We start from the raw sequence: 12,915 nt of genomic DNA, 5'->3' as shown, positions 1-12,915 counted from the left end.
ACCATAAGGTGAAGTAAGTCTTAATGACTTTCTTTTTTTTTGCCTTGACCTTTTCTGAGTATGGAGCCAGTGAAACTTTACCATGTACTGCTGCACCCTACCAGTGATTCATCTTTCACTACTTCAGGTAGAGAGAAGACAGACATTATAACAGAAGTATGTTTAGATGAGTGGTATACAAAGATGGTATAGCTTCAGATGGACCCAGAGGATCAATGTCACTAATTTTTATAGTACTATAGTACTAGTAACATGAATTATTAAAATATTTAATATATGTAAAGAAATAAGGATATGTTAATGCTAAGATAGGATAAAAATAAACTTTCTTTTTAAAAGTGAGTATCTGGTTCTTTAGAAACATCTAATATTGTACCTTTAATACTAATATCCTAGAAAACTTAATTTATAATAATTAGTAGCAAGATTATTAAATATAATCATGTATCATGGTTAACATAGTTTTTTGAAGACACAGTCTCTGAATGCAAAGGGTTTAATTACACTCATTCATAGATATTGTATCATCTTGCCTTAAGTTCATTTAAAAAGAGGATAAATGTCTTCTGAGAAGTCTTATAAAATATTCTTGATATGAAATAAAATACAAAAAGAATGTTTTTGAAAGTTAAAAGAAGCTAATTACTGGTCCCTTGGAAGTATTTCTGAAAATAGCTTTTAAATCTTGCCAGATAAGTAGCAGCTTGCCCAAAAAGGGAATACAGAAATTATTCATAAAGTGGCATTTTACATCTAGGAATCTTTCCTGGAAATTAAAAGCTGTTTGGAGAGATTAAAAGGCTTTGGGGAAATGGGCAATAAATTATAAACATCTTCCTAGATTATGGGACAAGATGTAATGTCATTTACAATTTTGAATGAGGAAATTGTTTTGGAAAGGGGTTGAAAAAGACTAGGTATATTACATAGAGTTATACTTCAGTTTCTATAGGAAATAGGTACTTATATTTAATAAGATATTATATTTAAATTTGTTGTAATATATTCATTTATAATTATACATTTGTACTTGTATTTGTTTCTGTTTCTGTTATATTCACATTTAGGGTAAAATCATTTCACATTGAAAAATAAAACATGATGAAATTGTAGGTCAGAAATTATAACTAATTCCTGAAAGAAATGATATCAGATTGACAAGAGTAGAAGAAACATATAGAAAAATATATAGAAGGGGGCAATGTAGGAATAAGATTGTAGCGGGGGTTTCCCTCCCCCCACCCCTGGAGAAAACTTATAAATCTTGGACATAATGCAAAAGGCAGCTCCTTAAAGACCCTGGAAAGTGAATACAAGCAGGTGAGTCTGGTGTGACGTCCATTCTTGGAGGAAGGAACAGTATAACATTAGTTTTCATTTTATGTGGTGTTTAGTCTGGGAAATCATAACAGGACATAATTAGCTTTAGAATATTATAAATAGATTTTGTTTCTTTTTGGAACAAATCTTCAATTTTTAGGAGGAAAGGCAACAAAAACTGTCAACTTTAAAGTACTGGGATAAAACAAATGCAATAGGGAGAAAGAAACAGAGAACCAGTGACAGCTGAGGTGCCGGAAAGTATCCTGTGCCTAAAATGACAGTTGAAGGAAGGTCAAGAGCAACTGGAAAGGCCTTAATCCAATTATTCAGGGACTAGAGACTGCCAGGATTGAGGCTTAATCAAACTATCAATGCTATTTACAACCAGGCTAACAAGTTAAGTTACACCTCCTGGAACAGCAGCAAGAGGCAAATTTCACAGAGGACTTAGTGCAAAGGGAATACTGAAAGCAGAGGTAGGGCTGACTCTGAGAAATGGTAGTCTCCACCCTAAACAACCCTCAAGCAAACTGGGCCCCACCGTAAACCAAAGCCCATGCTCCATTGCTGGAGGAACTTGAAGCCTGTGGGTGACTGCAGTGACAACAAAACTCAAACCCTATCCAAGCCCTGACTACAATACGTCGAACACCTATACTAAGGTGGAGCAAAGAGAAAGGTACACCCACCTCATTGTAACTAGTAAAAACATCTTTCAAAAAACAAAGGATAAATAAAGACATTTTCAGACAAACAAAAATGTAAAGAATTTATTTCCAGCACATCTACAGTAAAAGAAATGTTAAAGTAAGCTTTTCAGGCAGAAGGACTATGACACCAGACAGCAGTATGTGGACCTGCTCAGCAGTATGAGTAGTAGTGGAATAAATAAAAATAAAATCAATTCTACTTTATTTTTTCTTATTCTTAATTGCGCTAAAATATAACTGACTGTGTAATTAAAAATAGCACAAAAGAGTTGTATGTCTCTAGTATATGTAAGAATAATATATATACCAACCATAATGCAAAGGATGAGAGGGAGGAATTAGGAATACGCTATTGTAAATTCCTTATACTACATGCGAAGTAGTATGTTATTTGAGGATAGAGTGAATAATCAAAGATGCATATTGTAGACCATAGGGCAACCACTTAAATTTTTTTATCTACTAACCTGACCTAAATGTCACCGAAAGAACATGTCAAACAACAACAGCAGATACGCATTTTTTCAAATACACATGAAACAGTTACCAAAACAGTTTATATTCTATAAACAAATCTTAACAAATTTAAAAGAATACAAAGTGTGCTTTTAATAATGTAATTAGGCTAGGTATTAATTATAAAAAGCTATTTGGAAAATTGCATGAATACTTGAAAGTTGAACAGTTCTAAATAACCAATGCATCAAAGAGGAAATATTAAAATTAAACTTTAACTGAGTCAAAATGGGAGTACAACGTATCAAATTTTCTGGGCTGCAGCTAAAGTAATGCTTAGAGGAAACTGTTTAGGATCATGTGCCTATACTAGAAAAGAAAAGAGTCAAATAGTAATTAATGCTTTCACAATAAGAAATTAGATTAACCAAAGCAAACTAAACCAAAATCAAGCAAAACGGTCAACAGTAATAAAAATAAGAGCAGAAATCAAGGCAGTATGGTATTATTCAAATGATAAACACATCAGTCAATGGAGAGCCCAGAACAGACCTACACTGTCAACTGATTTCTTTTTTTTTCAGTGTAAAGGGAAGTCAATGGATAAAGAATGGTCTTTTCAAGAAATACTGCTTGAAAATGTGGACATCCATATGCATAATAATGAACCTCAATTCATATCTTACACCTTACAAAAAGTTAACTTAAAATGTGTTGTACCCTTAAATGCAAATCGTAAAATTATCAACCATCTAGAAAATAAATTATAATAGAAAAGCTTTGTGACCTTGGGTTAGGAAGTAAAGAGTCTTTAAATACAATACTGAAAGCACAACTCATAAAAGAAAATATAAATTGTACTTTCTGCCTGTGAAAGATATTGTTAAAATAATGAAAAAAAAAGTACAGACTGGACAAAAATATTTATAAAACACATACACCTCTGACATATGACTTGCATCCAGAAAGTATAAGAAATAAATTTTAAATAGCAAAAAAAAAACAAAAACCCTTAAACTGGAACTTTATCAAAAAAGATATGTGTACATTTTTGCTCACAAATAAGACTTTGTTACATTAGAAAGATTTTGAGAAATTCTTCAGGCCAGAGGTGTTCATGATGTGGGAAAACTGACTATCAGGATTAGTAGCGGTCCACTGTTTCCATAAATGAAGCTAGTAGGGCCTAGGATGATGGGAAGCATTGGCATTGTTCAGTAACAATCATTCTGAAGATGTGTTAGATAATAGAACATCTCTGGAGGTTCCCAGTACACATAGCTGTGGTGTCTCCATGTAAAAAGAGCAGACCAGATTCTGAGAGAACAGCAATGAGCAGAAGGATGAGAGGCAACAGTTCTCTGATCAGCTCCGTCTCTTCTGGCAAAAATTCTGGTAATGAGATTGTCCCCAATCCAGGATTGTCTAGCAATTCCAAGATCAAATAATCCAGAAGTCACCTGTTAGTGAAATGGTTGCCAGAGCTGATCTGAAAACCTCATTATGAAATTGTTTTATAGTCTTTCCTTATTTATACCTATCTCACAGAAAACATGTAAGTGCCTGCAAACTAGTCTCACTTAAATCATTTCCATTCATTTGGCAATATTAACTATTACCTACTATACAGCAGGCAGAACATTCTAAAATCACTAGTTTCAAGGAAGAGAAATAGGGCATTAATGACACTCAGATTTGAATCAATCTTAAAGTTCATTAGTGTGCAAAATTGAGTAAGTCCTGTGTTTAGTAATGGCTTTGTAATTCGTACAAGTTAATGTGTCATGGGGTTGGTTGTGAGTTAGGGCCCTTGGGACCTAGGGGTATGCTTTTTAAGCTTTAGTGTGCATGAAATTCATTCATATCTTGTTAATGTGCAGATTCTGTTGCAGTAGTTCTGAGGCAGGGCCCAAGATTTTGCATTTCTAACAGGTTTCAAGACGATGCAGATATTGCTGGTCTGTGGAACACACTTGGAGTGGTAAGATCTGGAATATTGAGTGCTTCTCAAAACTGAGTAAACCTCAGGATAGCTTTATGTATTCCTACATTTGACCAAAGAATGTGCTGCTACAGGAGGTCTAAGGGCAAAATCAGGCTGCAATAAATGCAAAAAACATTTGTAGCTTTAAACACACAGTTTTAATCTCAAGATTCCTACTTTGAATCATCACATTAAAAAATCTTTAATTCTAGTCTAGAAAATTTACTTCAGCAAGTACTAATATGAATAAATTTGAGCAACTTCCTTTAAAAACTGTGGAAATCAACATGATACACAAGAAAACCCATACTGAAGTTCAGATAAGTGATATATTTGAAAATTCATTTAGGAACAATGTTAAATTGGAAGAGGATATTATTAAACTCCCCATCATTTTACCTTAGCAAGTAACATAATATTTTAAAGACTGTTATCTACTTATCAAAAAATTATTAAATTTTAGGTGAATCAGGTATTATAAATGAATCTCTCCTCAATTTATGGCCAGCTCTGAGTCAGGAAATGAAGTTATTTTTTCAAGGATAATTTATTCATTGATTTTATTTGTATTCTTTCTACTTCAGAATGTAAAATAGCAACCCATTATAACTGAGATTAGAAATGCTATTTCTTTAGCATAATGCTCACTCAGGCAATGAAAGAAAAACAAAAGAGTTGCCTAGTCCTATTTGATTTGTTTCTTCTGCTCATAGTGACACCTTGTAGTTTTCTAAACTATAATTGGAACAGAATTTTATTTTTCATTTTAAATAATCTTTCTTCTTTCCCTAAACTGTTTATTTCTTAAACTATTTATACTTTAGCTTTAAAAATCAATCTTTCTCAACACCTTACAATTTAATTTTACTTTATATATGTAGATGTATATACATACACACACATGTAGGATTTTTAAAATAAATTAGTTTTATTTAAAGAGACACGTATATACTCAAAGAAGAAAAAAAAAGTAGAAATAAGTTCTCCTTATTAAGTTTTTTCTTCACTACACAGGTTTCTTTGTGAAGGTCCCTTGTTCATTAATGGCATATATACTCTTAGTATGCATATGCAGGGCCAGTGAACCCACTATGTGAGTTTCCTAAAAGCATGACTCTAAAACAAGATATCTCTTAGCTTGTTTAACAACATTGTTATCTTAAATCTCGAGTTTAGTCCTTAAATATGTAAGCAATATACTTAAATGCATTCACCATTAGCTATTATGTTAGTTACTTTTATATTAAAGCTAAAACATTATAAAATATAAAGGTGTGAAATAAAATTCATATTTTGCGGCAAGACAAGAATGATTTAAACATAAAAATTTTTTTAAACCTTTGACCTCCTCTCTCCCTACACTGTGCACTGTGTTTCTGCATTATGAATGGATCAAACCTCCCCATCGGCAGAAATACCTACTCAACCATAAAGAGCAACATACTCCTAGCACCAGTAAGACAACTCCTTAAAGGATAACATTCTATCTTGATCTTGTAAGGGGACACACGACACACTACTTTAAACTTGCAGATCTGGCTCATGTAAACTGTCAATAAAATGTCATTTAATGTAGAGTCCTCTGTCTCAAAAAACTTATATAACTGTGCTTTGACTTCTAACAGGCAAAACAGTTCTCAGAGATTTCTGAGATGCTGTTCCCAAGTTATAATCCTTAATTTGGCTCAAATAAAAATTTCCATTTCTTTCTTAGATTGGTTTTTACTGACAAAGGAAACAATGAAACTTATTATATAATGCAAATAATATATAAATTATAAATATATAATATATTATGAATTATATAGATTATATAATTAACTAGTACATAATATTATATAATTAAATAATCAATCTCATATAATTTGAAATATAATATCTGAATATTTAATTTGTGGTACTAAAATATAACATCACTACTTCAGGAGTCAATTCAAGATGCAGATCATTTACAAATATATTAGACTGTAAAGACTATAAAACTATGTAAAATAAAATGGATAAATGAGAAGGTCCACTTTTTTTTTGACTTATGCTAAGCATGCTCCAACATTTGGAGATGTTTGTTTAGATTACATTGAATACAGGATAGTCATTATTTCATCTGTGTATTCTTCTCATTTCAGATTTTATAGCATTGCATATATAGCCTGAGTACCTTTACAAAATTACTGTATCAACAAAATTGTTCTTAGGTAAAAATATACAAACCACTTTTATCCCTCAAGAATAGTGGTATTTTAATAAACTTTCTTTTAAAAAAATATTTTGCAATTTCTAAGCCTCTCTGAGTACTCTGTATTTTCAATCAGGTAAATGAAACTTACCCTTATTCTGAACTCAACTATTTACAAATAATGAAATAAAATTTCAGTCTTGATTCATCTGAAAAATTATCATTTGTGTGTATCTATTTTAGAGCATTCCAACATCCAGCTGATATAATTGAATGCCATATTCATTTCACCTGCAGTGTTCATTACATGTGACATTATACATTGTTAGCATCAAATAGATTATATAATAGTAATACTTTTTAAAAATTTAATAAATAGTTCCTAGCCTAAAAAGCTGGGCTAAGTAATATTAGCAGTTGTTTTACTGCGGATCTCTCAGAACTGGAAATATGTTAATCTACATTATGACATCTCAAGAGGAACATTTTCCAGTATTTCCCAAGTATTTCTGATCATGGAGCTTATCGTTTTGTAGAATATGTCTCAAAACTATTGTGCTGTGGAACATAATTTTGGGGAGAGGGTGTAACAAAGTACTGTGCAAAAAATAATGGGAAAATATATAGATTTTAAAGTGGTAACTCAATAAAGACATTTAATTGAGTGCATACCCATTAAAAGGACAATGTAGCAGTTTTACAAAGCATATAAAATGTGATTAATAAATTAATCTATTTCCATAAAATTTGAGATTATAAATACCCACCTGATTATAACTTTTTTAGCACAATTTAAAAAATATTTTGTGGTAGAGACATGTTAGTATAGCTCTGACTGATCTAGGGTTCAGATCACTCCTAGAGGATTGTATGCAATCCCTGGTAATACATTTTAAGAGAGAGGCAAACTGTTACTTGTTGAGAATAGAGGAATTGAGATGGTAAGTGGGCTACACATTTGGTGATCAGAGGTACTGAGATTAATTAGTGAGTACAGGAGAAAACAGAGTTTTTACTTTACAGTGTCTAAGTTAATTATTCAAAAGTATAAAAGACTTCTTGAAGAAGTATGGATTTCTCTGTTTATGATGGTACTAAAACACAGACAAATTTATTATTTTTTCTTAGACTCTGAAAGGGAATACAAAGTCAAATGAAATCTTGCAAAAATACATTTTCAGATTTAACATTGTATAGTCCAGCAAGAAAAAGCAAGCATTTTATTTTGTAATATGTGAACTGTTCTCATATTCTGATTAGAGAGAAATAAAATTAGTTCATAAACTAGCCAAATTTTTACCACTTTATCTTATTTAATCAACGTGTAAATCTAGAAGAGGTAATAAATACCAAAATCCTAGTAAACCCAATGACTTTGGGCTCTTACCCAAATGAATTTATTCCTTCCTCCTTTGATTCTATTTGACCTTTTATGAAAGAACAACCATCACCAGACTGTTAAGTTTGAAATTGGTATAAAAAATTGGTATAATTTTGAAACAATAGATGGATGGGGGAATATTATAATTATCTCAAATAACCAGGCTGAGATAGACATTTTAATAAGTGATGTTGGGACAACTGGGTAGCCACTTAGAAAAACATGGTATCTGATCTTACAGATCCTGTATGTTACTTTACACAATACAAATTCTACACAAATTCTACGAGAAAAAAAGTGACTTAATTCCTCTATTACCTGACTGTATGGGAAAGCTTTCAGATTATAAAGCAAAGTGCAGAAGCAATAAACGAATAAATTAACAAATGTGACTACAAATTAAACAGCATATACTTTTACACTGCTATGAACATCTAAAGTCAAACATAAGTTAAAAATTAAGAGCAAATGTTTGTAAAATTTATCACAGGAAAAAGACAAAAATCCATTTATATAAAAATCAAGGCTTTTTTTTTTTAATTGAGAAAATAAGGACTCGAGCATGTAGTCAAAATGGAGTGAAAAAGATCCGAATATCCTTTCATTTGAAACAACTATGACAAAACATATCACACAGTGACACTCAAGTTATTGGACATCAGACAATGAAGGACAGTGGCCCAGAAAAGTCTGGAAACAACTGAAGGGAGTCCCATAATTGTCCCAGGTATGATCCTAGAGAAAGTTTCTGGGGAATAGTGAAGGAAAGAGAGCCAAAGCAAATAGTTGTCTCTCTGGCTGAAGAATGGAGTTGGGATCTAAGGAAGCCTATACAGCTTCAAAGAGCAATTTCATAAGGCAGAGTACAAGAGGGGAGAGAGCTGCACAGAGAGGGAATGGCAGATATCTGAACAGGGTCCCCAACAATATTCACTTGAATACTCATTAGCTCGTTTGTGTGAGTAAACTAAGGACTTTGAAAAAATCACCTAAAAAAGATTATAAGGAACAGGGAACAGAATTCATACAGGGCTTAGAAAAATTCTTATTCTCACCAGCCTGAGTGGAAAAAAAAAAAAAACTTGTAATTAATGAGGCAACAGCTAGAGTACTAAGAAGACTCTTGCCTCATAGTGGAGAAAGATTATCTCTAGTCTAAACACAGTTCTCGTTTCACCTAACAAAGAGTAAGACCCAAATGATCAAATTCTTTCCAAGTAATTTTAATTATGTTCCAGAAAGAAAGAAAGTCAAGGATATTCATAGGAAAACAAAATTGCCCTGTACATAGGAAAATAAAATTCACAACGTCCAGAATCTAAAAAAAAAAAAAAAAAAAAAAAATCACCAGGAATGCAAAAAAGTACAACACAAAATACACAATGAAAATACATCACAAAATGAGGAGGAAAAAAAAACATTAAAACTGACCCAGAAAATGATCGAGTTAATACTCACTGAAATAGTCCATATATATTCAAAAAGCTAGAGGAAAGACTGAACATGTTAAGGAGAGACATGGATGATGTAAAAAGTCTCAAAGCAAAAATCTTGAGATAGAAACAAAATGTTCCAGATAAAAATGAGATTAATGATAGATTAGACAATGCAGATGAGATTAGACAATTTAAAGATGTAGCAGTAGGAACACTCTAAAATGAAACACAGGAAAAAGAAAGAAGCCTGAAAACCATGGCCTCTGAGCCAAATCCAATGATGCCTACTTGTTCCCGTATTATTTATGGCTGTTTTACCACTGTAACAGTAGAGTTGAGCTGTCTGTGGCAAGGACCACAAGGCCCACAAAGGCAAAAATATTTACTGTCTGGTTCTTTACAGAAAAAGTTGCAAACCGTTGTTCTACCAATTCAATAAGACATACATGATAATGATAATAATAATGGATGGGATGATGATAGCAGTAGCAGCAGTAAAGTATATTATTTGTTTAGGAAGAAATAAAATTTGTATTCACAGATAACATAATAATTTATATAGAAAGTTTCACTGAATCTACTAAGAAGCTACCAGAACTCATAAGTGAGTTCACCAAAATTATTGGAAAAAACATACAAAATTTAACTGGACATCTATATAATGGCAATGAACAATCAGAAATTAAAATTATAAAAACAATACCATGTACCTTGCATTAATAATATGAAATATTTAGGAATAATGCTTACAAAAATATGGTCAATAGCTATACACTGAAAACTACAAAACTTTGCTGAGAGGAATTAAAGAAGGTTTAATGGAAGGAACTAAATGGAAGGAGGGAATTGAGGGTCAGTGAGTTTCTGGAATAATGGGAATATTCTATTTCTTGATTGTAGTGGTGGTTGCATGACTGCATCAGAACTCATCACATTTGAATACTTAACAGGGTAAATTTTATTACATTTAAATTATGATACCATAAGCTGGCTTCAGATGAATCCTATTTTTTAAAAAGTCCCAAAGACATGAACAATTACAAATAAAAACATTAATCATATGAATGATGTAAGTTTATGGTAAGGAATAAAAAATAAAAACCATAGTGCAATGCAATTCCTCACCCATCAGATTAGCCAAAATTCCAAAGCTAGGCTATATGAAAATTGGCAATCTCATATATCACTGATGGGAAGGCAGTAATGGACAGATATGGCAATACTTAACAAAACTACATGCTGTTTATTCTTCTTCACTGAAATTCCATTTCTAGGAATTTACTTGACAACCACAAAAATACTAAAATACACATGCATGGGGTTATGTATTATATGGTTGAAATGTTACTGAACAACACTGAAAACCATTAAATGTCTCAACATAGAACTTTGCTTGAATAAACTATAGTGCATGAGCATAAAGAAATCCTATGCAGATTTTTAAAAAATGGATCAACTATAGAAATGAATGTGGAATGATTTCAAAGATGTATTAACTGTAAAAAGCAAAGTGCAAATAGTCACACCCACACCACCACCCACACAGACTGTGTATGAAAGAAGGAATAAGAAAACATGCATAATTTGCTTACTTTTGCAGATTTAAACCAAAGGACTCTACTTCCAATAATGATGTCGGGAGGAAGTATTGCAATCCCCTCTGCAAAAAAACAAGTATAAAGTTGGAAAGTATTATTTAAAATCATTGTTTCAGGCACTAATAAAGGACTAAATTCAGGTAACAATTGAGAAGAGTTTATTCATGATAAATTATTACTGTGTTGTGTAGGCACACTGAACTTGTGGTATTCTTGTTGTATAATACCACCTTCACCAAGAGCTGCAATGCCTGAACCTCTACCAGCCAGAGGTACTAAGTACCTCTTGAGGTAAACATCAGAGCTCCCAGTAATTTAAGGGAAATTTTGGAAATGAGAGAATTAAAGACTGACTAAGAAAATAAACTGTCCACACAAGCCTTTTTGGCTGAAGGCTGACTGACCTACATACACCTGAGGAGATCCTAGAAGCCCAGAGAAAAATGAAAGCTTGCGGAGACTTCAGAATTTTCTCTCTTTGAATGTGTGCCTCAAGTTTCACACACAACTCAGGCAGCAAAGGGCAGAAGCCTTAATTGCTTGAGGTATCTATCTGAGCTTAAACCTTTGACCAACTTTAAAGTATGCAGGAATAAGCTATGGTGCTAAAAGAAAAAAGCAAAACATAGAGATAGCAGACCACAGGGAGACAGATTTCACAGTATGAGTGTAAAAATTTTAACTGCCTATTGAACAAATAAATAAATAAAACAAATAAGCAAATAAAAATAGAGAAATTCTCAGAAAAACAAAATAGAATCAGAAGTTGCTACACTGTATTATCCACAATGTCCAGTTTTCCAATAATTATTAACTATGCAAAGAAATATGGAATTTTCATGAATAATCAGGAGGAAGAAAAAGAAGCCAATAGGAAGAACTCTGCATGTCTGAGTGCCCTGATGTTGGATTTAGCAGACAAAAAAGCTTTTATACATATGTTCAAAACTTAAAGGGAAAGAAAGAATCATAATATTATGTACTAAGAATTAGTGGAAAAAATAGGGTGTCTCATCAGAGAAACAGAAATTATAAAATAATCAAATGGCAATTTTAGAGTTGAAAAACACAATAAAAATTGTCCTGATGGGATTGATAGCAAATTTGAGACATGAAAGACTCACTGAATTTCAAAGTAGACTAACAGTAATTGTCTAATATCAAACACAGAAGAAAAATAGATGGGCGAAAAATAAAAGAATCTCAAGAGATGAGTGTCACAATATCAAGCATTCCACAATATGTGAAAGTGGAGCCCAGAAGAAGAGAAAGGAGCAGAGAAATACTTGAGAAAACAATGGTCAAAAACATCCCAAATTTACTACAGAACAATAATTTCCAGATCCAAGAAACTTAACAAATCTCATGTAGGAAAATACAAAGGAAATCATACATCAATCAAAGTGCTAAAAGCCAAGATACAGTAACAACAGCAAGGGCAAATCAATACAAAACAATTGGGGCAATGGTTATTATTAATGACTAGTATTCCATCAGAATCAATGGAAGCCAGAAGAATGGTATATAAAAGGTGCTGAAAAAAAATTGTCAAGTAAGAATTTTATGTCCAGTGAAACTACCTTTCAATACTTAAGGCATAAAAAAAGAAATTTCTAGGTAAAGAAAACCTGAATTTGTTGCTACCAGATCTGTGCTAAAAGAAATGCTACTGAAAGTCCTTGAGATTAAAGAAAAATGCACCAAAAGGTAATCTGGATCCATAAGAAGGAATGAAGATACTGGAAATAGTAAATACAGAGGTCAATATAAAAGTGTGTGTACTGTGTTTCCTTCTTTTACTTTCATTAATAGACATAAGATTGTTTATAACAAAAATTATAAAGTTGGGGG

General features: G+C 32.2%; 1 long non-coding RNA gene across 1 annotated transcript in view; it reads right to left on the bottom strand.

Moving 5' to 3' along the window:
* Positions 1-11,244, bottom strand: part of LOC116664261 — a 299,718-nt gene extending 288,474 nt beyond the window's left edge. The window contains exon 1 of the long non-coding RNA XR_004320682.1: positions 11,059-11,244. This is a non-coding gene — a long non-coding RNA (uncharacterized LOC116664261). The remainder of the gene's footprint in view (positions 1-11,058) is intronic.
* Between the last annotated feature and the right edge of the window lie 1,671 nt (positions 11,245-12,915).

Source organism: Camelus ferus, chromosome 6 (assembly GCF_009834535.1).
Source record: "Camelus ferus isolate YT-003-E chromosome 6, BCGSAC_Cfer_1.0, whole genome shotgun sequence".
NCBI lineage: Eukaryota > Metazoa > Chordata > Mammalia > Artiodactyla > Camelidae > Camelus > Camelus ferus.
The sequence above is the reverse complement of the archived record's forward strand: the minus strand, read 5'-3'. Positions and strand labels throughout refer to the sequence as shown.